Source organism: Peromyscus leucopus, chromosome 7 (assembly GCF_004664715.2).
Source record: "Peromyscus leucopus breed LL Stock chromosome 7, UCI_PerLeu_2.1, whole genome shotgun sequence".
Classification (NCBI taxonomy): domain Eukaryota; kingdom Metazoa; phylum Chordata; class Mammalia; order Rodentia; family Cricetidae; genus Peromyscus; species Peromyscus leucopus.
Genome location: NC_051069.1, coordinates 113,379,786 through 113,398,814, shown reverse-complemented (window position 1 = coordinate 113,398,814; position 19,029 = coordinate 113,379,786).

The window sequence follows — 19,029 nt, the reverse complement described above, 5'->3', positions numbered from 1 at the left end:
CCACATCCAGCTTTTGTAAGTTTATTTTTTTAAAGATTTATCATTTTAATAATTTCATATGTTTATCTGTGTATTGCATGTGTGTGAAGGTGTGCTAGGAAGCTAGATTTCCTGAAGCTGGAGTTACAGGTGGCTGTGAGTCACCTGTCCTGAGAACAGAACTTGGGTCCTTGGGAAGAGCAGTCAGTGCTCTTAACTGCTGAGCCATCTCTCCAGTCCCTGCTCTTACATTTTATGAAAAGAACCATGTGGAAATTATAAAACTGAAAAATGCAGTCCTTGGATTTAAAGCCTTGCTATATGGACTCCCGGGTACCCTGGTGACGACAGGGTTGGCAGCCCTCAAGACAGGTCAACGGGATTTACTCGTCAACAGCGGAGGACACAGACCAGAAAAAGAAATGCACAAAGTCTCAGAAACATGTGGGGAACTGCAGATGATCTTATATTCTTATCACTGGAGTTCATTAAGGGGAAAGAGTAGAGATCAAAAATATATATCTATCCAAGCCGGGCGGTGGTGGCGGCGGCGGCGGCGGTGGTGGCGCATGCCTTTAATCCCAGCACTCGGGAGGCAGAGGCAGGCGGATCTCTGTGAGTTTGAGGCCAGTCTGGTCTACAGAGTGAGATCTAGGACAGCGAGGACTATACAGAGAAACCCTGCCTGGAAAAACAACAACAAAAAATCCAAAACTTAATGTTTGAAAGCATTTTAATTTTCACAAAGGACTCAAACCCACAATTTTAACAAATGAATCAAATGCCAAATAATACAGACCCAAATCAATTCACAACACATCATTAAACTTCTAAAAACCCAAGGCAAAGGGAAAAAAGCTACAGCAGCCCGAGAGAAGCTAGTATGTTGCCCACAGAAGAACACCAGTCCGCATGACAGCAGGTTTCCTGGAACCCACGGCAATCAGAAGCAAGCAAAGTAGTTTTTCAAGGGCTGGAAAGGAAGACTCCAACCTGAAAACTCCATATCCAGGAGAACCACGCTCTAGGAATATAGAGAAAAATACATCCCGATGAAGAAGAAAAAGGAGAAAAGTTGGTAGCATCCTAACCTCATGGTTAAATGTCCCTGGACAAGCAGAGGGCACTGGGAAGGGAAAGCAGTGGGCGGAAGGGATGGCTTGGTAGTTAAGAGCATTGCTGCTTCTCGAAGGGTCCCAGTGGGATTCCCAGCACCCTGTCAGGCAGCTCCAACTCCAGGGGATTGGATGCCATCATCCGGCCTCTGTGGGTGCCTGCACACTTGTACTCCCACACATCCACATAAATAAATAAAAAAAAAAACTTTTTTAATGTAAAGAATAAAAATAAGGTGAGCAAAGCAGACTGTTCACTCAAGGATTTCTCGAATCACATTCAATGGCTAAAACAAGCATTGCAGTACCATCCGACGTGTTCCTCGGTGCTGAAGGAACCCTTCGACAATTACACTCTGAAATCTCAGAGGTAAAGGGACACTAGTGGAATTAAGGTTCAGACACTTAGTAGAAATGACGAGGTGTGGACACCACCGCTGTAACAAGTCGCGGATGTACAAGGTCATGCCAAGAGCAACCACTAAGACCCTATAGACAGCAATGCACTGAAAGGGAACAGGAAACAACGGAATCCTACCAGGAGTTCCAAGCCTCTGCAGGAAAGCCAGAGACAAAGAAACCAGGAAGAACGGTCAAAGGGGCCACACAAAAGACAAAACACCAAAAGCAGACAATACCTAATGTATTGATAATTAAATCTGCGCCAATTAAAAGACTGAGAGAGTAGATTTAAAACAAACTACACTCCAGCAGTCAGGAGGCAGGTGGATCTCTATGAGTTCAAGGCCAGCCTGGTCTACATAGTGAATTCTAGGATAGCCAGGGCGATGTATGGAGACACAAAAGACCCACTAAGCAAGAACAAAACCAAACAAAAGATCCACTGAACAAGAAATCCACTTCAGATAGATATGCTGAAAGTAAAAAAGGGGGGCACATTGTATAAACATTGGTTAAAAACATTTAAATTCTTATTAATGTAGGCAGAAATGGCTATACTAATGCTGAAAAATTGGTTTTAGAGGAAAGAAACCATTAGGAGTGAAAATGGACACAGAGAGCCGCCTACCAGGCATGGGTGGTACAAGCGGGTCTTCCCAGCTATTTAGGGGACTAATTCAGGAAAACAGTAATCGTTCATTTTCAGGAATTCAAAACCAGCCTTGGCAATATAATGAAACCTTATCTTTAAAAAAACAAAAACAAAAACAAAAAAACCTACCAAGGGGCTGGAGAGATGGCTCAGAGGTTAAGAGCACTGGTGCTCTTGCACAGGACCTGGATTCAGTTCCCAGCACCCATGTCAGGTGTCTCACAAAAACGCCCTCTTCTGGCCTTCATGGGCTCCAGGCATGCACATGGAGTACACAGTAGGTAAACACTTATACACACAAAGTAAAAATAAATAAATCTTAGAAAGCAAATCTACTAAGAAGGTAGATGTCTATGTGCATGTACACACACACACACACACACACACACACACATGCTCATGTGTTTATGAGAGAGATTGCCGTCACTGTGATGTAACAAACTACCCGAGAATACCCACCTAAAGTAGGAAGGATTTATTTTGACCCAAGGTTTCAATTTCAGGTCACTTGGCTTCACTGTTTCTGGGTCATAGTGAGGTGATACCATGGTGAGAGGTACGGGACAGGACAAAGCTGTTTAGTTCATGGAAGCCATGGAGCAGAGAGGTAGAGAGGGAGGGAGAAGAGGGAGGCAGAGATATGGAGAGGGAAGGGACCTGAGATAAGATGCAGCCTTCAACTGCATGTCCCTAAGGATTGTCTCCTCGGGCTCCAGCCATGGCTCAGTGCTTAAGTCCATGCGCTGCCCTGCACAGCTGCATCCCCGGCACCCACATGGCAGCTCACAACTGCCTGTGACTCCAGCTCCGAGGGATCCGATGCCCTCTTCCAGCCTCCAGGGGCACCTGGATTCATGTGCACATAGGCACCACATACAAACACATGCATTTTTAAAATGGCTCTTTCCTTCTAATTAGTCTTCTCTTCTGTTTCCATTGCCTTCCAGTAGCTCATCAACTTCTGACCCCATCAGTGAACTAATCCGTTGCCAGAACCAGAGTCTTCAAAATATCCCACTCTGAACACTGCTGTACTAGGGACCAACCTTCACTGCATGATCTGGGTTTAGCAGATAGGAAGAAAGAGAAATTTCTTCAACTCTAAAGGGGTCTCCCAAAAACTGTACGTCGTAGTGACAGACTGGATAATTCCCTCTCAGTTCCGGAGAAGTGAATGTGCTCTCGGTCCTTTCCAATGTCGTCCTTGAAGCTCTAGCCCCTGCAACAGGAGGTCCTAGAACTAGGGAGTTTGTAAGGTCAGAGGGTCTAAAACCAACACAACCCGTTTGTTTGTCTCTGTAAGTTAACAGAAAACACCAAAGTTAATATATACAATGGCTAGTCTTGGATGTCAGCTTGACTCCAACTGCAATCAACTAAAACCCAAGCATCTGGGCACATCTGTGAGGCATTTTTCTTGGTGGGATCATTTGAGGTGTAAACCTGGGCCATACCTTCTGGTGGCAGCCTATACGAAAAGACATGGACAGAGGCAAGCTTCTGGCTTCTGCCTGCTTGCCTCACTTGGGCCATTAAGTTCATCTACCCTGATGCTGAGACATTCTTTCACCTGTATTGGAACCCAATCCTTTGGGATCCCAGCATATACTGACGATCACCTGAGACATCCAGCCTCATGGACTGAGCAACTATTAGATTCTTGGCTTTTCCATCAGGAGACTAGCTGGACCACACAGCCTGATTAGACACATTGGACCAATAATAAATTTTGATTGCTGAACCTTGTGTTTTGTCTCAGGAATGAGTCAGTGGCCAAATAAGGAATGGACCTTGGGGTCTAGCTTTAGGAATGAACAGTTTTTAGCAAGGGAGAGGGAAGGGGAAAGAGCCAAACCTGTCTGCAGTGTTTGCTGTGCTCGGGCCTGTTAGAACCTTCAGAGGTCCAATTCTTCAAACTGACTTATGGGTTTAATCTACTTCATATATTAGAATCTCAACAAGGTGCCGGGCATGTCAGCACCACACTTAGGAGGCTGAGGGGGAGGACCGTGAGTTTGAGCATCCTGGGCTCCAGAGCAAGAGTCTACCTTGAAAACACAACCCTCAACATGGCTTTTTGTAGACATACATATTTGTTCTAAATTCTAAAATTTATACAGAAAGAGCTTACCATAAGCAAAGTAGACATGAAGAGAGGGTTCATGATGTCAAGGCTTACAAAGTGGCTATAGAGTTAAAATGGCTGTACTGGTGGAAGGGTAGATATGCAGGTGAGTGAAACTGAACAGAAACTTCAGAAACAGAGAGTAAATATGCCCATGCTCCTCCTCCTCCTTTTGGTTGAGTATTTCAGGGTCCTACAATAGTCTCTTGGACTCAAGTGAAATACTGCCTCAGCCTCCCCCGTCGATAGAACCACGTACACTCATCAACACTCTCCAGCCAGAGGGTAGGTTGCTCATGAAGAGAGAAAGGCGTCAGGATTGACATAAAAGCCAGTTGCCAGCAAGACTGGAAGCCACTCCTCACAAGGGCCACAAGGAAGGGACAGGGCACGCTCTAGAAAGTCACGAGAGAACCAATGCAGGTGGGAGTGGATGGATGGCAGGCAATGGCATGACCTATGTAAGTCATGGCTCTGGAGGGGGGGCTTTGGACCGTGGATCTGTCCCAGCTCACTTCCATTCTGAGGAATCCTTTCCTTTTTCTATTTTTTTTTTTAATTTAATTTTTTGAAGGTCTTGCTATATAACCTTAGCTGTCCCGGAACTCAGTATGTAGACCATGCTGGCCTCACATCCCTAAGAGATCCTCCCAAACTTGCCTCTGCCTACTGGGTGCTGGGACTCAAGGCCTGCACCACCACACCCAGCCCTTTTCTTAAACTGTCTCATTTTTATCACTATCTATATGTCCCTCGTCCAATTAATTCAGGAACACAAGATTCTGGAAATGTAAAGGGTGTCCCTCTGGACTCTGATCCACTGCTATTATCAAACCTCCTTTTCCAACCTCTTATTAATGAATCGTGTGTCTGTAGATGCACACATGTGCACTTGCAGAGGCAGAGGACAATTGCCAGTTGAGTCTCTCCTACGATGTGCGACCCAGGACTCGAACTCAGGTTGTCAGGCTTGGTGGCAAGTACCTTGACCTGCTAAGCCATCTTGCCAGTCCCCTCAGTTCACGCTGAAGAGGAAAAGGGCAAGTCAATGGAGGGAAGGCAGTCCTTTCAACAAACGGTGCTGAGTCAAGGAGACATTGGGAAAACAGGGAAAGGCCTGAAATACAAAATCCTCACGTTTTATATACAAGTTGACTCAAAGTAGGCGGAGGGCTTCAGTGTAAAATACAACAACAAAACTTCAAGAAAACCGTAGGAGAAAGTCTTCGAGATCTAGGATAGGAAAGAGATTTTTTTAGACCTGACACCAGAAGCCTGATTCATAAATGGAAATTTTGAAACACTGGATCTCATCAACATTAAAAACTTCTGCTCTGAGCAAAACCATGTAAGAAGGATGGCAAGACTATAGAAAAGGATGAATTACTAACTACTATGATGTTGTAAAGTATATATTTGGACCTCATAGATTCTCGGCATGCAAACTCCAAAAGTCCTCAGAAGCTGTTGGAGTGATGGGCTTTTGTATGCTAATGAGATAACTTTGGGGTAGCTTAAGGATAGGGGATGACCACTATAAAGTTCCTGTTGGACTGATAGTCTTTTGTATGCTAACGAGATAACTTCATGGCTGGTGTATCCTGGGTAGCTTAAGGATGAGGGATGGCCACTATAAAGTTCAAGGCAGGATTAGAGGATTGAACTTTGAACCTCCCTTGACAGGGAAGGGCTGAAAGTTAGACTGACCACCAGTCAGCCTTCATCAAACCATTAAGACATGGCTCCCAGTTTCAGAGGTTCTGGACAGTTATAACCTGTGAGGGTTCCTGGGCTCTAGTTCAGGAAGGCCCCTTCCCACACACACTGCTCCATGACTCCATCTGTATATTCTGCCAATGCTTTCAAAGTACACAGGAGTTTCCCTTAATTCTATACCTCGCCCAAGCAAATTAAATGAATCTGAGCAGAGAGTTATGGGAACCCACTTTATAGCCAGAAACAGAAGACCCATTTTTGGATGTCTGACCTCTTAGACTGTAGAATCCTTTGTGCCGTCATAAGAGTCTAACTTTGTTACAGTTTATTTCAGAGGTAGTGGGAAAGAATATAGGCTTGAACAGGATTGTTTTGTTTTTTTGAAACAAGGTCTACTGTGTAGACCAGAAACACCTGGGGCTTGTGATTGACGTCTGAAGAAGGAATAATCATGGAGACCAAGCTCTCAATCTGTGTGATTCAACACTATGGCCAGGTAGACAGTGAGAACTGAGTCAAATCGGAAGATATCAGCTTGTTGATTGTTGTGGCATAAAAGTAGACACACATATAAACACACACACATACACACACACACACATGTACATACCATGGGAAAACATTAAATTACATAGCCAGCAAATGACTTTTATCTAGAGTATATAAAGAATGTACATAACTTGACATTTATAAAAACATTTGATTCAATTAGAACTCGGCCAAGACTCAACAGATTTCTCACCACGTGAGGCAGAAAACACATGAGAGATGCTCAGTGCTCAGAATCACTAGCCACTCAAGGCATGCAAATTAAGTGAGGAAATGCCTTCACATGTCTGTTAGAAGGGACCCAAAAAAAAGTACTGAGGGCAGATGCCGTGGCACACAGCTTTAATCCCAGAACTTGGAGGCAGAGGTAGGCAGATCTCTATGAGTTCCAGGCCAGCCTGGTCTACACAGTAGACCTTGTTTCAAAAAAACAAAACAATCCTGTTCAAACCTATATTCTTTCCCACTACCTCTGTAATAAACTGTAACAAAGTTAGACTCTTATGACGGCACAAAGGATTCTACAGTCTAAGAGGTCAGACATCCAAAATGGGTCTTCTGAAGTTTATGACCACTTCATCCACAGAGGCAGGTTAAGCATCCATGGCACGTGTTCTGACTCTTCTATATGCCTCTTCCATGTTTATGGAGCCAGGTGATTATTTAATCTGTTGTCCAGGACAAGTGAATCAGAACCCAAATTCTACCTGTCACCTTGATTCTCCTTCCCCCAACGCAGGTTCTGGGGGCTGGGACGGGTCTTGTGTGGAGCCGCCACTCTGCTTATCACAGCATCCGTCAATCCGGGCACCGATGCAGAGAAACTGAAGCTCTTGGTGTTGCTAGTGGAGATGTAGAATGGCGCAGCTGCTCTGGAGACAGTCTGACAGCTTTAATAAAGTTACACATACACTTCAACATATGACCCAGCAACTACATTCCCGGGTATTTATTCCAAAGAAATAAAAATGTCTGCTCATTCAAAAGCCTGCATATGAATGTTAATAACAGCTTTATTTGTGATAGAAAAGGAGCCTGGAAACTGTCATTGGTGGCAGGGACTGACACTCAGCTTCCCAGTGTCTCCTCCAGCACTCTAAGGTGTTCCTTTAGTCTATAGGGACCTCAACTCAGGTAAAACTCAATCCTTGACTTCAATGCAGACAAGAATTTCATGGCAAGCGAGCACAAGCAGAGTTGGAGCTCATTAAAAACAGACAGGCAGCCGGGCGGTGGTGGCGCACGCCTTTAATCCCAGCACTCGGGAGGCAGAGGTAGGCGGATCTCTGTGAGTTCGAGGCCAGCCTGGGCTACCAACTGAGTCCCAGGAAAGGCGCAAAGCTACACAGAGAAACCCTGTCTCGAAAAACCAAAAAAAAAAAAAAAGAGTTGCAATTAAAATTACATGTGCATATGTGAGCATATACGTGGAAGCAGATGCTGATGCCAGCCAGGTTTGTCTACATGTCTGTCTGTATACCATGTACATGCCTGATACCTGTGAAGGCCAGAAGAGGGCACCAGATCCCATGGAACTGGAGTTGCAAACGGTTGTGAGCCACCTCATGGGGGCTGGGAACTGAACTTGAATCTTTTGGAAAAAAGCAGCCAATGTTCTTAGCTGCTGAGCTATCTCCCCATCCCTCTCTACCTTATTTATTTTGAGACAGCATCTCTAATTGCACCTGGAACTCTCCAATCAGTTACACTGGCTGGCCAGCAAGCTCCAAGGATCTGGTGTCTGCCTCCCGGTGCTGGGATTATAAGTGTGTGTCACCACAACTGGCTCTTTAAGTGGGTGCTGGGAATCCAAATAGTCTTTGTACATCCATGGCAACCACTGAATGAGCTAAGAGTTGCTAAATATTGAAAGACTGAAGTTTTTAAAAGATGGAGTCTCACTATGTAGCATGAACTGGCTACATAGATCATGCTGGCCTCAAACTCACAGAGAAGTGGCTGCCTCTGCCTCCTGACTGCTGGGATCAAAGGCATGAGCTATCACACCTGGCAAAAGATATTTATTCAAACATATTTTCATCAAGGGGGTTAAGAAAAAAGAGACACCCAGGGAAAGAATAAAACATACCCTAATGTGGGTATGGGCTTCTCAAGGAACAGCCAGAATTATATATCTTAGCATTAGCTATATGTATTATTTTAGTAGCATTCAAGTTATAGCAAAAGGGTTGCTAAGAAATGTCTCTCTCCCACTCCCGGGGTCTATGTAGTCCTAAGCAGCCTGGAACTTTCTATGAAGAGCAGGCTGGCTTTGAACTCACAAAGCTCCACCTGCCTCCCCCTCCTCAGTGCTGGGATTAAAGGAGTGCACCATCATGCCTGACCCTTTCTCTTTTGATAAATGGGATTATAGGTGGCTATGGGGGGGCCTTGGATTGGATTAAAATCTGGCAAAGTAAAACTATGCCACTTGAGTTGCATAAAGGGTTTAGGATATCTTTTACTGTAAATGGGGTTTCTGGTGAGATTCCTAGAAAATTGCAGGTTTATAGATGGGAAAGAAGGCCAGATGGTGGTGACACACACCTTTAATCCCAGCACTTGGGAGGCAGAGGCAAGAGGATCTCTGTGAGTTCAAGGCCAGCCTGGTCTACAAAGTAACCTGGACAGCCAGGGTCACACAGAGAAGTCATCTTGGAAAACCAAAACCAAAACAAACAAGAGAGAGAGAGAGAGAGAGAGAGAGAGAGAGAGAGAGAGAGAGAGAGAGAGAGAGAGAGAGAAATGGGAAGAAGAAAGGCCTTAAGCAAATGTTAAATATGCTAAAATTCTTGATTCTCAGTTGTTGAGAGCTCAAGCAGATTCCAGATTTGGGGTTGGGGAGGATTTTTCCCCTTCCTTTTTCCCCATACTTTTTCCTACCTTTCTATTCTGTCTCAGAAACTATCCAGCCCAAATGTCTTCGATGGGTGGATGGTTAAGCTATGGAGCATCCACCTACTCTGTCAAGCTACTCTGCAAGGAAAAGGAATAAACCACAATACACTGAGCAACCTGAATGGGCCTCAGGGAAATTCTGGTGAATGAAAATGCCAGCCTCAGAAACATCATAAAACACTGCATAACTCTACATAAACCACACAGGAAACAGAGCAGCTATAGTGAAGTTAGCCGCCAAAGGTTAGGGCCAGGGCACCCATAAAGAAGTAAGAAGGAGCCTCGTCGTGGCCAAACACTTCCATATTGATCCTGGCAGTGTTTCTGTGGGGCTGTGTGCAGCTACACACACACACACACACACACACGCACGCACGCACGCACGCACGCACGCATACACACACACACACACACACACACACACACACACACACACATGCGCGCGCGCTCAGACTTGGTGGGAGCCGAGTGCACTCTGGTTTTGATCTTGTGCTGTTCGCACTGGGGGGCTGGGGTGCAGCATCTTCACAATTGTGCAGTTGCAAAACCAACCTAGGATTACTTTTGGCTGCATAGCAAAGGTAACGATGTGTGAAAGGTAATCGTGGTAGGTGATGAGAGCAAAGCCCACAGGACCAGCATCCTGGCCATCTCTGGCCCCATGACAGGCCCTCTGCTGGGCCCATCTCTCGGCTACATCCCCAACTGCAGACACTCCTCCCTACCCAGGGGCCAACCACAGACCTGTCCACTCTCAGTTGGCCATCCCAAGCCTCACCCAACAAGCTTGTCAGGAGGTTCTCCCCGGTTACACCCTCTGAGGGCCGGATCATGTTGTCCCTCTAACCCAGATGCTCACACTGGCCTCCAGCGCCTCCCATTTCTGCGCAATAACCGACTGGGTGGGCTGGCTGAAGGTCCACAGGATCACTGTCCCTTACCTTGACCCTGCAGGGCAGCTGTGATGGACCGGGGAGAAGTAGGTACTGTGGTGGTCCACCCCGCCACTTGCTACAGCCAGCTGCCAATACAGTGGGGACCCACTGGCATTTAACTCTTGGGCCTTTAACTCTTCCAGGAGCCTAGAAAATGACCTTTGCAAAATTTCATCCATTCAATGCCAGCAACAGATTAAAGTTTAATGTTTTAAAAAGTTCTGGTGATGGATGGTAGTGGAGGCTGTGCCACCCTGTGAATGTGCATGGTCGAAGTGAGATCTTCAAGACGGCTCAGCAGGTAAAGGCACCAGCCTGAACACTTGGTTCCATCACTGGGACCCACATGGTAGAATGAGGGAACCAATCCCTTCAGATTGTCGTCTGATTTCCACATGCCCATGCACGCATGCGCACACCCACACCCACAAAATAAGTGCAATAAAAAACATGAAATAATTTCATGTAATGTGTGTCGCAATAAAAATGTAGGCACCAAAGCCTCCTGACGGAGGTGGGGGAGTATGTCAGGTGAATGAGAGAGGGAAGGGGAGGGGTCAGGTTTTCCAGGTATGGGGTGTGTGTGTCCGGAAGCAATGTTGGAAGCTTTGTGGTCTAGCAAGCAGAGGAAGCAAAGGTGGGCACAGGGTCAGCAGTTGGAAAAATAAGGACTAAAGGAGACACTTCGATGGGTCTAATGCGCTCTAGGTGAGCCCCCGGTTGGAGAGACTAGGAGACCACGGGGCCTCCTAACTGTTGACCTCCTAGGGTGTAAATGGGAGTCATCGAGCGTTCATTTGCTTGCAGTTTAGGTAAGCGCAGGACTAACTCCCAACCTCCTGTGGGGACAGCTGCCTCCCGACTAGGAGTCAGACCACTCACAGAGTAGTTATCCTGGAAGTGGACACCGTCTAGCTGGTATGGAGACGATGGAGAGATGGGCATGCTGTGTCATAGATGGCTGCTGAATGTAGATCTGGAGAAGGTGCCTAGTGTCTGGAGGAACAGGTGCATTTGCAGTAATGTCCCCAGACCTTGTGGACACAAGGCTCAGGCCTCCAACTCCCCACGTCCTGGGTCCAAGTGTCCAGCCTGGGAGCCCTGGGGAGAAGAAGATAACAAGAGGAAACCTGGGACAGGAGGAAGAGGGAGGAGAGGAGGGGCCCGGGATGACAGGGCTGTAGTGAGGGCACCAGGCTCTGGGACTCTAGCTGGGTTGGGGTGCCTTATCTGTGTTCGACCCCCTTGAGTCCACTTCCTGCCCTCCCGGAGCCCCACAGATCTAAATTAACCTGACATAGGACCAGCGCTTTTACGGTCCTCAGAGGCACAGTTTACAAGCTAGGTAGCTGGGGCTCCAGTGGGCACCTCTCCCGGCTGCTCAGCGGACATGGCTTTCTGCATGGCCTTTGCCACTGGATGTGCGTGTTTTTGCTCACGGAAGCATCAGGGATTAGCACGGGGACCGGAAGTTATGTCACCTCTTCCCAGGAGTCTAGACTCCATGGTGAGGCTGAGGCTGAGGCCTCGCTGGACCACTGGACAAGCATCTGTTCCGAGGAAGCAGGGCTACTGTGAAGGCTCGGCTCTGGGGTGTGCCTGGGCCGGGGTGTTTTGGAGTGCCAGCTCTGAGCTCTAACAGGGTTAGAGCCGTGTTCTCAACCGTCCTAATCCTTTATTACAGTTCCTCATGTTGTGGTCACCCCAACCGTAGGATTATTTTTGTTGCTACTTCATAACTGTAATTTTGCTACTGTTATGGATTGTAATGTAAATATCTGATGTGCAACCACTGAGAAAGGATCACTTGACCCCAGAAAAGTTGTGAGAACAACTGGGTTAGAGACTAGTGGACCCCAGCATGTGGGTCAAGGTAAAGTGAGGCCAAAGGGCCTCCCCAGAAGGGAGGAGAGTGTCCAAGGTTGTGCTCCCTGGCGGGAGGGTGGGAAGGCTCCCGTCGGATGCCTCCTGCTGTGGCTTCTCCCTACTTCTCTCTCCCCTAGTTCTGGACCCTGTTATAGGCCACAAGCTATTCTGTTACCCTGAGGAAGGGCCTTGTATGAGGACACTTCCCTATGTCAGCACCACTGTCCCCAGTGTCCTCTCAAGGTGACAGTGCCTCCTCCATCACCATTTTTACAAACCGCCTGGTCTGTTATTAACCAACGTCAGGCACAGAGTGCAGGAGGGGTAACTCCTGGGCTCTGGTACCTTCCTGTGTGCTTCTCCAGTCGCTGCAGGAGAGGGGTAGGCCCACTTAGGATACTCAAAGCATCCGAGTAGGGAATGTCTGCTTCCCATCAGATGAGTCATAGCAAGTGATGCAGGCTGCAGTCGGGATCCCACTGAAAACTAACCATGAGAAGCCACACTGCATGGCACACCGTGGCTAGGGGGACTTCCCTCGGGAAACCAGCTTACACCCTACACACAGGAGCTACAGACTCGGCGACTGTTTCTCAAAACACAAACGGCTCAACCTTCAACAAAACCTTATAGAAAACCTGTCACGTCCAATCCTCTCCTGTCCAAATGTCCCTCCTCTGTGTTCTCCTGTCACCCGAGTATCCTTAGCTACATCCCTCACGCCATCGGTGTCCTTGTGTCTGTCTCCAAGTACCCCACTCTCCATCCCTGCTGGCCTCTTGCCCTCTGCCTGTGATCTCATATTTTACAGTCCACTCTGTCCCCTTTGCTGCATTCTAGGTGGCTTCTCAGTCCCAAGTGGCAGGTTTGGACTCTGCTCCCACATCCAAGACCAGGGCTGTGTGTGAGGTAGACTCTGAGGGGAGTCAGTTCATGAAGAAGCTGGGCCTGACCCATTCCTAAAACACTCTCTGACTGTGGGATACTTAGCCTGTTTCACCGTGTGCCTTAAGGTATCAGCTGTCTCTTGGGGGATCTGAGAAAAGGCAGGATCTAGGTGGGACATGGGGGCTGGGTCCTTTGGCCATGCACACTCCTCTGCCGTCTCTTGGGTGTACTGCCATCACATAGGCAGAGCCAGAGGGGCCGGGTTGCAGACAGGCTGGATGCTGGTGCTTGGCACTTCATCACACAAGCTGGGTGCAACACAGCAACCTAGAGCAGCTTATGCATTTAGTGCCCTGTGATGAGAAAGATAGTCCCCAAAGGTAGGAGAGAGGCACTTGTCTGCCAGCAGGGGAGCATGGGAGCAGTCACCAACCACTGTAGGGACAATAGGCTTGGGCCTTGGAGACAAGGCCAGGATAAAAACAGCTCTAACCTGTCTTTGGTGTTTTAGTTAGGAAATAAAGATAAAACGCACGAAGTACTCTAAAGACACTGAAGAGATTCCCAAGAGTGGTGAAACCTGTAGGAGCAAGGCCTGAGAGTGAGGAAGAACTTCCTAGGAAAAGATGGGCTTCTGGCTGGTCAGTTCTAGAGTGTATGTAATGCACACAGGTGTATAATCATATTCACTAGTCATGTGTACAGCTCATAAGAATGAGATAAAAACACATTTAGGAAGTTTGTACAAGAAACCACCTAATAAAAGTATCAGAGTCTAGCCAGGCAGTGGCGGTGCACATCTTTAATCCCAGCACTCAGGAGGCAGAGGCGGGTCGATCTCTGAGTTGAGGCTATTTGGTCTAGGAGTTCCAGGACAGCCTGGGCTACACACACAGAAACTCTGTCTCACAAAACAAACAAACAAAAGAATTAAAGCCTGTTTGATTTCACCACAAAGTGGTAATGCACAGCACTTTTAACTCCACACCCAGCACAGTACTATCACCAGCCACAAAAGACCACTAAAAAACAAGAAAAAAGAAAAAAAGGTAAAAAACCAAAGACCATCAGGATGCAAGGGTCCTGCAGGAGACTCTGGCACAGTTCCACCCCACCTTCAAGCCTTGCTCAAGAGTAAGAGAAATCCAGACCAACCCAAATACTCACCAGCAGGAGATAATTCACTTCAGAAAGCCAGAGCCAGTCCAAAGAGGCAAGGGTGAACGAAGTGAGGACAAGCAGCCACTAACTTACACAATTTTTAAAATTTATTTTTATTTTATGTGCATTGGTGTTTTGCCATAGGTGTTGGATCCCCTGGAACTGGAGTTACAGACAGTTGTGAGCTGCCATGTGGGTGCTGGGAAGTGAACCCAGGTCTCCTCTGGAAGAGCAGTCAGTGCTCTTAACCACTGAGCCATCTCTCCAGCCCCTACTTATACAATTTTTAAGAAATAACTAAGCCATCATGGAAAGCTCTGGTTGTCATCTTGGGGCAAAGACAAGGCTGCCAGGGGGTTCCTAAGATTCCAAACTGCTGAGGTTGGGAAATAGGGATGGCTGCACCAGTAAGATGAGGGCTGAGTCCCCAAGGCAGGCTGTTCCCAGCACGAGGGTCTACCCAGAGGAGGCTCCCAGTGGTGGCCACCAGACCCTGGGCGGTGAAACCACTGTTCTAGCAAACGTTAAATTCTTGATCATTTTGAACAAGGGCCCATACATTTCCATTTTATACATAGCCTCAAACGCTTGGTTTCTATAGGACAGCATGTTCTTCTGCAACCTGCTACAGGCCTCAGAAGGACTAAGTTCTAAGACCCACAGTATGGTCACAAGACTCTAGGGTGTAACGGGGGAAGGCAAGGAACAGTGTATATATATATGACTATAGGGTGAAGAGCGAGGAGGATAGTGTATGTGAAACTAAGGGGCCTTTTTAGAAATGTGAGTGGCTGAAAGCTGCCGGGTGGGGTCCAGATAGTGCAAATGACTTGCTTCTGTTTTTTGATATTATTTCTGTGTAGCCCTGGCTGTCCTAGAACTCACTGTAAACCAGGCTGGCCTCAAACCTGCTTCTGCCTCCCAAGCTCCCAAGTGCCCGGATTTAAGGTGTGCACCACCACAGCCCAGCGTCCAAATGACTTTTTAATTCTGTAAGGTGTGATGTGTTTTATTAGACAGGTTTCTTGTGTCAACTTTCTGTCTGCAATCACCAGGTGTCTCCCTCTATTTTTCACCTTATTTTTTTAGGCAAGATTTTCTCACTGACCCCAGAGCCTGCCTATTTGTTGAGACTGGCTGGCCAGCAAGCTCTAGGGACCCTCTGTCTCTACCATCATGGCATGCACTACTTCACCTGGTGATTTTTATGAGTCTGGGAATCCAAACTCATCCTCACATTTGTGCAGCAATGTTTACCAACGGGGTCATCTAGCTCCTCAGGCCAGGAGAAACATCTGGAAACTGGCTCCAAATCTACTTCAGAAAACAATCAACCACGCCCCGTGGTCTTTGCCGCGCTCTCCAAATTCTCCTCTTCCCTAGTGGGCTCCTAGAACCAGTGCCTTTGCAGAACCACGGGAAGACACACTTGAATCGGACCTGTCTTGTGAGTGGAAGCGACCAAATGGCGCAGCTAAATTATCTTTTAAAAGCTTCAATGCGTATGTTTCCAACAACCTCCTGCTGGTTCAATCAGGAGCAGATACGAGGGCAGTGGTCACCTCCGCCCTGTGAACGGCCACACAGGCAGGGCAGTGTCTGCTGGCAGAGTTGATGTTAGGTGCCCATGGGAAACCAAGTGCTAGCAGTGTGGACACGGGGGTCCGGAGGAGGGGACTTTGGAAGGGCAGGAGAGCTCATAAGTTATGGAGGGGGCAAAGGGCACCAGGGAACAAGATGGAGACACACCCACTCGGGGCAGGCTGGAAGGAGGCCATCGGTCAGGAGACAAAGGTGTCTCTGCAACTGCAGGTGGCTTCCTGAAGACCAGCAGCAAGGGACAACACCGGGTTGTCCATTTTCTGGGTTTCATCACTTTCGGTTGTGGCAAGTGCTTCCTCAAGTTTTTGGGGATAACAAAAGCCTGCGGCGACTCCTGCCATCCTGAAGCGGACCACCTCTGAAAACGCTCACTACCACACATGAAGAACAGCCGGGGAGATGGGTTGGGCTGGGCTTTGGACTTCTCAAAGGTGTTGGGAAGACCAGAGGCTAGCAGCTGCCAGTCTATGCCCTAAAGGATAAGTGAACACATGTGATTTGGGGGGTGGGGTCTCAAAAAAGCAGGTACCACATGGAGTTAAGGGTGGGAAATAATGAGGTACAGAGCTAGGGAATTTCAGCACAGAGGTGTGAGGTTAACTTTGGTCTATGCTGGGAGAGGCTAGTACATACAGAGCAAATGGTGGCAGGCAGGCAGGCAGATGCGATATCCACTTTAGGCCCTGTGGCCCGGGTGCTCTGTGGCCGGAACAAAGTGGACAAGGAAGGCATCCTTGATGCTCCTGACGAGGGTGTGAATCTCTCTTTACCTGGCTCTACCCACAGTGGGAGAGCAGTGAGAATGACGCTGTCCAGATGAAGCCTGCCTGACTCACCCTTCTAGCTCTACCCAGGGCTTCTGCTTGACTGGACCCTTCTGCCTGATGACTGAGCAGGCCTGGCAAGGTCGGCTAACTCACCTTGAATTCAATCATGGTCTGCACAAAGCCAGGCTTAGGGGAAAAAAAAATCACTTCTCTGACCTGTCGATTAAAGAGTAGTGGCCATTCAGTGGTGTTGGAACCTCCCAATGGCCAAGGTCTGGTCTGTAGTCTCTAAGGGCCACTATGTATGACTGGTGTCCTATGAGCTGGAGTTCCATACCTAAGGCCATTAGTTTCCACAGATGACTACTGAGGGGCTCCCAAACTCCCATGCTGGGTCACAAGGCCGCCCTGAGCCCAGTTCTGTTAGTCAAGCTTCCACCATGGATCTACAACAAAGCAGCTTCTCTGCCTATGGGAAAGGCCACCTCTAAGTCCTGTCTTCTGGTGGCTTTGTCCTATCCTGGCCTTATACAATGCCTCTACCAGAAGGTAGATCCTTCTCCTCAACAAAGGGTTGGGGAGCCAGTGAGGCACCTCTCTAGGTTGTTGAGAGTTCAGAAAAAGGACAACTGGGGCCAGAGAGAAGCTGCCTGTGCCAGTCTTATGTCGGGTGATGAGGGTGACTGGAAACAGATAAAGTAGCCACAGGTCACACAATTTGGGGGTTGCTTGCTCCTGTATCTAGCATGAAGAGTTGAACAAGGACATCCCTGAGTCCTTGTCCAACTCTTTGCAAAACCTCGTATGGAAAAGCAAGAGGAAGTTAGGCAAGGCTACTTCCCAGTTGGAAGTCCACCCAGTGATCCAGAGGTTGACCCTGCAGTGATGTCCACAGCCTGGGCTGGGTATGACTCTGTTCCCACTCTGCAGACCATCCCTGCAGCCACAAGGGTGAGCTGGCCCTGTGATGGGCTCTGCTCCCCCTGGCACAAGGTCTTCTGTATGTGCAGTGGGGAATCTTGGGCTCTCGACTGTGAAGGGATAGACTATAGATCCAACACTGAGAGCTCACGTATGTTGGGGCTATCTATCTGACAAGTCAATTTTCAGTCTTAAGAAATAAAACCAAAAGCCGAGTGGTGGTGGTGCACACCTTTAATAATCCCAGCACTCGGGAGGCAGAGCAGGCAGATCCCACTGTGAGTTCAAGGCCAGCTTGGTCTACAGAGTGAGTTCCAGGACAGCCATGGCTACACAGTGAGACCCAGTCTCAAAAAAGAAAACAAACAAACACAAAAGAGAAAGAAAACCAAAAATAAAGCACTTTTTAACACCCTGAACAGCTGAATCTGAAAAGGAAGAATATGGATTTTTTTCTTCTCACCTGGCAGTGACTGTAGAAACACTAGGCAAGATGGGGAGGAGGCACCCCAGGCTTCCAGACCACATCCGCGCAGTGTCTTCTGGTGCCCGGTAAAGGCTCCTGGGCAGTAAGCTGTTTCAGACATCTACTCTGCAGACCTTCAGGCGGGTAGGGGAGATCAACTGCAGGTGGCCATAGCCAGTCCTCATTCTGGGAGTACCCAGCTTTGCATCGGGGCACCGGTGAGCACGGCCACTAGGCCACTGACCCAACAGGAGAGCTTACTGGGGACTGGCCAGGTTCTCTACTAGCTCCATGCTTTCTACTCATAAAAGCAGGCCATTCAGTTCCTGGCTGAGCTGGCTGCCAGCTGGCCCGATAGAGGAGCAGATTTGAGGTGGGGTGAGGGTCTGTTCCCCAAGCACAGTGTTCTGGCCAGTGAGTTCTCTGCACAGCAGCTGACGCCTCCTGGACATATTTCCACACAGAATGCTTGACTGTGCTCACTCCTGCACTCTCAGGGCCAATCAATGAAGATGTCTTTTTTACTTTATTTATTTATTGGAGGGTTATTTCTGGTCCCAGGAATTAGATGGGCCATTCCAGTGTTCTTCATTCATTTAAGAAGCTAATTTTCAAGCCCACAGGCCCTGCCTATTGAAAGTAAGCAGGGTCAGTGATGGATCTTCTGGAATAGGGTAGAGCACAGGAAAGAACAGTCGGAGATCTGAGTGGATTCTGAGTCAGATGTAGGATTATGGACTGGTGTGCAGGATTATGGACTGGTGAGAGCCTGTGTCCTAAGGGCTTGGGAGCCTGGTAAGCCGTGCGTGAGAGGGGATGGTACTGGCTAGTTTTAAGTCAACTTGACAGCCACAGTCATGAGAGGAGAGAATCTCATTTGGAAAAGTGTCTCCAAAATCTGGCTGTAGACAGGCCCATAGGGCATTTCCTTAACTAGTGATAAGGGAAGACCCAGCCCGTTGTGGGTGGTGTCATCCCTGGGTTGAT